The sequence below is a fragment of the Diadema setosum genome, unplaced genomic scaffold (assembly GCF_964275005.1).
Source record: "Diadema setosum unplaced genomic scaffold, eeDiaSeto1 scaffold_43, whole genome shotgun sequence".
NCBI classification, from domain to species: domain Eukaryota; kingdom Metazoa; phylum Echinodermata; class Echinoidea; order Diadematoida; family Diadematidae; genus Diadema; species Diadema setosum.
In genome coordinates this window covers 181,067-189,775 of record NW_027307669.1, presented here as the reverse complement: position 1 = coordinate 189,775, position 8,709 = coordinate 181,067, and positions in this window count along the sequence as shown.

Genomic DNA, 8,709 nt, shown 5'->3' with positions numbered 1-8,709 from the left:
GGGGCCCGAATACCGTCACTCCGCTTAATTGTTTTAAGCACACTAAACAAAAAATTATGACCGGGACTGTGTTCAGTACGCTTGAAACTTGGCAGGGCCACCACAACTAAGCAAATTGTGGTGAAAACCGAACGGTTTTTCGCGAAAATCTGAAATTTTAATCGGAATACGTGCTAGAATGCTATCACCACTGTCCCCGCACGCATCTTTTACGTGTTTGTCTATGGGAACATAACTGTCACCCGCACACGTCTTTTACGTGCTAAGTCTATGGGAACTCTGGTGACGAGCTGAGGGGCCCCTTCCTTAGAGCACAACTATTCTGCATCGTTCGCGTTTGGCGACGATAGCTGCAGATTTTCGATATCGATCAGTGAACGTGTGATTCCATTGGAATTTTCAGCATTTGTCCTGTATGTGAAGGGGATTTCATAGAATTTCAGTGACGAAATGTGATTCAAATATGAACAAAAATTAACTATGACGAGGTGCGGGTCACCCAAGCATACTGTAGATTATTTTATAGTTTACGCAGTTGTGGGCTATATATTTTGATGACAGTGTCGTTTAACGGTGTACAGTTTACATTTGTGTTATTGTTTTGAGCAAGTAGAATTATTGTTTGGGTAGTATTGAGTAGTTGTTTATAACTGTAAATGTTATTGTAGAAATTTGTTTTCATTTTCATTTCTGCATAGAGCTTTTTTGTTTTGTTTTGTATGAGTAGTTAATATATAGTTGTTTTTTTTTATTTTCTATGGCAGAATTTTTCTCTTCTTTGGCATACAGTAGAATTGTATTTTTTGTCTTGTGTAGTATTGAGTAATCTTTATTTAGTCTGTTTTCAATTGATTTTAAAATATATTTTTCTCTTTTTTTTTGCATATTATTTTGTGTAGTTGAGAATTATCATTGGTAGTTTTATGTAATTATGTTTGTAACCGTAATTTTTTTGCGGTTTTTGTTTTTATTTTTGGCATAAAATTATTTGGGGTAATTTTTAGTAGTCCTTATGTAGTTGTTCATCTGTTGATTTTTCTGTAGATTTTTTTGGGACAATAAAGGGCAGTTCTTTGATTCACGAGAAATATTACATGCACTTCAAATAATTTCTTGATTCATGTGAAATATTCCACACACTTCAGTTATTTTTTATTCTTATCATACACTCAGTTATTTTCATTCATCTCTGCATTGTACATTTTTTTTTCATTTCAATCATCTCCATTGTTTATGTTGGACTAATTGCAAGATAAGCTTTTTTATGAAAGACACATTCAGTCCACAAATCATTTTATGTCATTTATATACAATAGTAAAAATGCAAAGGTCAAGAAGTTCAAAAAAAGGTCAAAAAGTTTTCAAATGATTATTTAATACCTTTGTATCTCATATTATATCTACTGTGCATGCGAATAACGAATCACACATTTTCATTTTTAGATATAGATTTTGGAGTCTTTAACCCATCCCAGTCACACCCAACAACCAGCGTGGGTTGCATTATTTATGACCAAAAGAGGGCGTCCTACAACCTCAGACTTGGCCAAGAGCTGTAAATTAATGATGTTAACCAATCACAGAGATCCTTACTGGGACTCCGAAAAATAATTTATGCAAAGAAATTTAGTTTTCAATGTCTCTTATTGGCTGAAACACCTATCAGAGGTTCGAGCCTGCTGAGAATCTAATCGATATTCATGTTAACAGCGTGCATGTATCTTTGTTGCCCCAGCAACTGCAGTGATTTCTTACGCGTGGTATCGTGATATCGATCTCCTCATAGGGTGCGTGACGATATCTGATTTGTGTGGTAAAAAACAAATCGGAAGTAACTTGCTTCATTATCGAAGCTGTTGGACATTTGAAAGAGCTGCTTCATTAGAAATCACCTTTCATTTATTATTTATTTTCACAAAGAAAAATTTTGATCACTTACATATTTTTTTTAAAATTATTTTTATGTCATAATATTTCATGATGGTATGTGTTCTGTCTTCACATGGCAAGATGGGATTTTTTTTTTCCATCCAGGGTCAAAGAAGAAAGTGACAGCTAGGAAGGAAACCACAAGGATAGGAAGGAAATGAAAAGGATAGAATGAAACGCCTGCTCAGCAGGCTCTTTTTTTATTGATTTAACACAATGGTGAATGCAGTACATCAGAATTTAAGTACAGTTCTAGATAATTTATTAGTTGAAAAATGAGCAAAGAAAGTGGGATTTCATCGAGTTCTAGATGAAAACTAAATTAGCATCGCCATTTAGATCTAATATTTACTACAGAATAGACCTGATGCAAACTTTATTGTCAAGCTTTTGGTTGAGTTTCTTCAGAGACACAAATTTTGGTGGTACTAAACCCGAGTGAATAAGCAAAAGGGGAAAAAATGATAAATGCAGGTCTCTAGATCCAGACCACTCCTGTGCACGAGCGAGCATCAGCCCCCGTTTCATTGTCACTCTCGTCATGGGACATATTGGCCTAGGCTAGGCCACGCCACTCGTGTCGTACTCGCCATCATCAACGTCACGTCATAGTCACATGAAATAAACTGCATCATCATAACAGAATCATTATCCTCCTCATCATCACTATCATCTCAACCACAGCAAAGCCCTGAATATCTCTCCCATAATAGTCACTCTCAGCTCACAAAACATATCAGCAAACAATACAGACATTGCAGACCCAACAGTTAGCCAGCTACGTTAACATTAGTCGTACACAAAAACGAAACGGAGGTGGAAAACTAGTAATGAATACACGAAGATTATCAACGATGGCATTTTACCGTAGAAAAAAATACACAGAACATCTTGAACCGCAAAAAAAAAAAAAAAGATATAGGTAAAAAACTACGATGAAGAAAACTAGGGTGAAAACCCGATGCTTGGAAGACGAACGATGAAGACACTTTGTCACAGATGTACACACAAGTAGTTATGTACATGTACAATGTATCAAGGCTGTATGCATGGTTGTTTTAATGTGTATGTACACGGGGTGACCAGATTAATGGAGAACATTCTATATGATATAGATATAGTACATACAGGCTGACCAGATCAGTGGAGAGTTTTCTAGGTGGTATACAATGTAACTACAGTACATGCATGTGACAGGAAATTTATACACTATAGCTCACTCAATCTAGAATGATTTCACCCATTCCAGAATATTCTGGGAAGTGCTTACATATTTGGCTGAGTGAGGCACTGTCCCTGTAGCCCAATGTGATTGGTAGTTAATTTTGGCAATGATGTTATACACATAGTTAGGCAGTGAGACATCCAGGATTCCTGGAACTTGGACTTGCCAGAATATTCAAGTGTGTAGCCCCAGGTTGGAGAAAATTACAGAATGTACAAGAAAGGGGTGAATGGATAGTATAAGCCGGAGAAATTCTGAGGTAGGCAGAGTACCCAACACCTCTGCTCTGAGAGTTACGTCACTTCTGGATCTGAAGCGACTTGTTATAGTCAGCCCTGTGTTACCTGCTGACCTGCTATACAAACTGTGGTTGTGGAGATAAGGCCTGGGAGACATTTTGCCTGCAGAGAAATAGTTTGCCTACATTGGAGATAGACTCCATATGAAGAGTTTGTTTGCAAAAACCGATAAGTCCATTTTTGAAGATTTTGAGGTACGGTCTCTGTCATAAAGTATAAAATAATACCTTTTAAATGATATATTGGTCACTACATATAAAGGTATATTTTTGAAGTTATGGTCAAAAGAAGCAAAAATTTTCTTATTATTCTCTTTAATTTTCTTGACCTTTAATCGCAAATATCTCCATTTGACAAATATAGACTTGTCGGTTTTTGCAAACAAACGCTTCATATTTTAGTGTCAACGGACATTGTTACGGCAAAGCTGTGACGGGCTGGATTCCTTGCTGGACATTATAAAGTGAATCATCATTCAACGCATCAACCGGACGTGGTCGTCATAACGTTTGGATTCTGCACTTTTCGCCGTGGACATATATCGTGGATTTTATCCCGGATCTATACCGTGGACTATCGTAACCTGCGCCTCTGGATTTACGTCGGAGGTATCATTCATCGGTGCATCGCAGATTATTCATCTGTGTATCAAACATCGTATCCGGACACTTCAAGGGAATTACACGGACTATGTGATTTAACATATTTGGCCGTAATGCATGTAAGTGATTCCATTACCGATATGTAATTGTTTCTATTGATCATTATTGTACTGATGTGAAAACCGATTGGGAGTCTGTACCCACAATATCACTGTTAATAAACCGCCTGAACATTAGTTGATTGTTTCTTTTGTGCTATCATTCTCAGAGTTATTTTGGTAGTAACAAAATTGGGGGCTTGTCCGGGAGTGAATTTAAAGCCAAAATTTAGAATTTGGAACGTTCCGGAATCCAGAATATTGGTACAGACAAAATACCAGTGAGTTGATTGTTCAATTGCATATTGTGTGTAATACATGTGACAATGTCAATCAGTACAATGGATGTTCAGGCATTTGTTCAGAGGACAGATTTGTCCCTCAAAGATTTGCAAAGGTTACGCAAATGTGATTTGACTGCTATTGCACAGCATTTAAATGTAGATGTTCCACAAGGTGTAAGAAAGGCAGAAATTCTTGACTTAGTAGCTGGTCACATGGCGGTTAGAGAAGAAACTGACACTCCAGCTCAAGCTCAAATTTCAGATCAAACATGGCTTGAGCTTGCTAAATTAGAAATGAAGGAGAGAGAAAGAGCAAGGGAAGTAGAAATGGAAAAAGAGAAGATGAGATTAGAAAGAGAGAGGGAAAGAGAACAAAGAGAAATTGAAATGAAGAAACTTGAAATGGAACAGAAGAAATTTGACATGGAACAGAAGAAATTTGAGGTGGAGCAACAAGTGAAATTGCGTGAGATGGAAATGGCTCATGCACAGAGAGACTGTTGGAAATCGTGAAAGGGCACCCCCTGAGTTTGATTTGGCCAAGAACATTCGATTGGTGCCAAAATTTGAGGAAAACAGAGTTGATGCATATTTTGTGTCATTTGAGAAGGTGGCTAACAGTTTGAACTGGCCACAGGAATTTTGGCCCTTGCTCCTTCAAAGTGTGTTTGTCAGCAAAGCAGCCGATGTGTACCCATCTCTCTCTGAAGAGCAATCACGTGACTATGCTACAGTCAAGGAGGCAGTGTTGAATGCTTATGAGTTGGTGCCAGAGGCATACAGACATAAGTTCAGAAATTCGTACCGCAAACCAGGTTAGACACATGTTGAGTTTGCTCGTGAAAAAGAAATGATGTTTGATAGGTGGTACAGATCCCTGAAAGTGGATCAGGATTTTGATAACCTACGTGAGGTTGTTCTCTTGGAAGAATTCAAAAAGAGTGTTGCTTTCAGTGTGAGGTCGCATTTGGATGATCACAAAGTGACAAGTTTGCATAAAGCAGCCTTGATGGCTGATGAGTATGAGCTGACCCACAGAAATGACAACAGACCACCTTTCAGGAATTTCTCGGGAAATAAGAGAGACAAAAATCAGTCGAGCAATCCAAAGAACACTGGTTCTGGAAAAGGAACGAGTTCTGAAACTTCATCGGCACCAAAGCCTCAATCTGACAAAGGGTCCAGTACAAGTGCAAATGTCATCAAATGTTTTCACTGTAAAAAGACAGGGCACGTAAAGTCACAGTGTTGGAAGTTGCAAAACAAAACAAAGAAGGACATGGGATTTGTCATGTCAAAAAGTGTCCTACCCGAAAACAGTGTCCCGTTCAGTGAAACACAGGCCACTGAAAGTCGATCTCCCAAATTCAAAGATAGGCTGAAGCAGGTGGATGAGAGCTATCGTAGCTTCTTGTTTGATGGTGAGGTGACCCCATGTGCTTCTGGTGAGGCAGGTAAGCCAGTAGTCATCCTGCGGGATACGGGGGCCTCTCAGTCGTTGATGGTGGATGGTGGTATCACTTTTCCACCAGATAGTGCAGTGAATGCAAAAGTCTTGATTCAAACTGTTGATGGCAGTTATATGTCAGTTCTACTGTATAGAGTAGATTTGAAGTGTGACCTAGTTTCTGGTCCTGTCACTGTTGGAGTTGTTCCTGAGTTGCCCATGGTAGGCATTGATTTCCTGTTAGGGAATGACTTGGCTGGGGACAAGGTGGTTGCGTCTCCAGTTGTTTCGGATAAACCAGTGGTGGTTGCTGAAACTGAGCAGTTGCAGGAGTTTCCTGGGATTTTCCCACATTGTGTTGTGACTAGGTCTCAGGCTCGTAGAGCTGTTCAAGATGATGCGGATTCTGTTGATGTGGAGGAGAATTCCGGTGATTGGTTGGCAGAAAAATTTTTCATGGATTTGAATGATGGGTTGCTGTATTAGGCTCCGAGGCTAACAGTGATGGGCTGTTTAGCAAGTCTTCCTTGGTTGAAGCACAGCAGGCAGACTCTGAGTTGAAAGGCTTGTCTCAGACGGCGTGTTCTGAGGCTGAGGCTGAAAAGGTCCCCGAGTGCTATTATGTCAAAGATGGCATTTTGATGAGGAAGTGGAGACCTCCCCATAGGCCAGCTGATGAGGATTGGACGGTGGTCCGTCAAGTTGTTGTCCCTCCCAGTTACCGCGGTGAGATCTTGAGGATTGCTCACGAGTTACCTGTTGGCGGCCATTTAGGCGTCAGAAAGACAAAGGATCGGATCATGAGGCATTTCTATTGGCCAGGGTTGAATGTGGATGTGGTTGAGTTTTGCAAGACTTGTCACACATGTCAGGTGGCTGGTAAACCACAGCATTCAGTGAAGCCGGTGCCATTGATTCCGATACCTGCGTTTGAAGAACCATTCAGTCGGGTTCTAGTTGACTGTGTTGGACCTTTGCCTAGGACTAGGTCGGGTCATAAGTACCTCTTGGCAATCATGGATATGTCTACACGGTTTCCAGAGGCTATCCCATTGCGAAATATCACTGCTAAGACTGTGGTAGATGCTCTAGTGCAGTTTTTCACTAGGTATGGGTTGCCCAAGGAAGTGCAGTCTGACCAAGGGTCAAATTTCATGTCAGGTATATTTCAAGAAGTGATGTATCGTTTGGGTGTGAAGCAGCTGAAGTCGTCAGCTTATCATCCCCAATCCTAAGGTGCGTTGGAGCGCTACCACCAGACCCTAAAGACAATGATTAGGGCATTTTGTGAGGAGTATCCCGAGGATTGGGATAAGGGCATCCCTTTCCTGCTGTTCGCAACGAGGGACTCCCCAAATGAGTCGACGGGTTTCAGCCCATTTGAGTTGGTGTACGGTCATGAAGTTAGGGGCTCATTGAAGCTCATCAAAGAGAAATTTATGACTGAGGATGATGGGGTCCACCTACTTGACTATGTGTCAAAGTTTCGTGAAAGGCTTTCAAAGGCTTGTGAGGTAGCTAGGGAACACTTGAAAGTGTCACAAGACCCAATGAAGAGAAAGGCAGGCAAAAATGCCAAAGCCCGAACCTTCAAACCAGATGACAAAGTTCTTGTACTGCTGCCCATACAAGATGAACCACTGAAAGCCAAGTTCAGTGGCCCATACTGTGTCAAAAAGAAAATTAATGATGTGAATTATGTGATCTGCACATCAGATAGATGCAAAGAACAGAGAATGTGTCATGTCAATATGTTGAAAGAGTGCTATAACAGACAGTCAGTTGGTGTGACATAGATAGTGGATAGCACAGTAGAAGTTAAAGGTGAAAAGTTTTCACCGCGTATCACTTACAGTGTATGTGTTTAGTACATCTGTTAATGTATGCAAAACAGTTTGACATGATTGTATAAGCTTCGAGAATCCAAGCAGTATCAATGTAACTGGTATCCATGAAAAGAGAACATGGAATTAATGCAGCTATTGAAAAGGCCTGTAATAGTATGTGATTATGGTTGCTTGATTTGGATTTTACCTCACATTCGTTGTAGATAACAATGAGAAATTGTGAAGGTAAAAGAAACCCTTGCTACGGCAAGGCTTTCTTTTTCCCATGGGGGATGGTGTCACAAATGTACACACAATTAGTTATGTACATGTACAATGTATCAAGGCTGTATGCATGGTTGTTTTAATGTGTATGTACACGGGGTGACCAGATTAATGGAGAACATTCTATATGATATAAATATAGTACATACAGGCTGACCAGATCAGTGGAGAATTTTCTAGGTGGTATACAATGTAACTACATTACATGAATGTGACAGGAAATTTATACACTATAGCTCACTCAATCTAGAATGATTTCACCCATTCCAGAATATTCTGGGAAGTGCTTACATATTTGGCTGAGTGAGGCACTGTCCCTGTAGCCCAATGTAATTGGTAGTTAATTTTGGCAATGATGTTATGCACATAGTTAGGCAGTGAGACATCCAGGATTCCTGGAACTTGAACTTGCCAGAATATTCAAGTGTGTAGCCCCCAGGTTGGAGAAAATTACAGAATGTACTAGAAAGGGGTGAATGGATAGTATATAAGCCGGAGAAATTCTGAGGTAGGCAGAGTACCCAACACCTCTGCTCTGAGAGTTACGTCACTTCTGGATCTGAAGCGACTTGTTATAGTCAGCCCTGTGTTACCTGCTGACCTGCTATACAAGCTGTGTTTGTGGAGATAAGGCCTGGGAGACATTTTGCCTGCAGAGAATTAATTTGCCTACATTGGAGATAGACTCCATATTTTAGTGTCAACGGACACTGT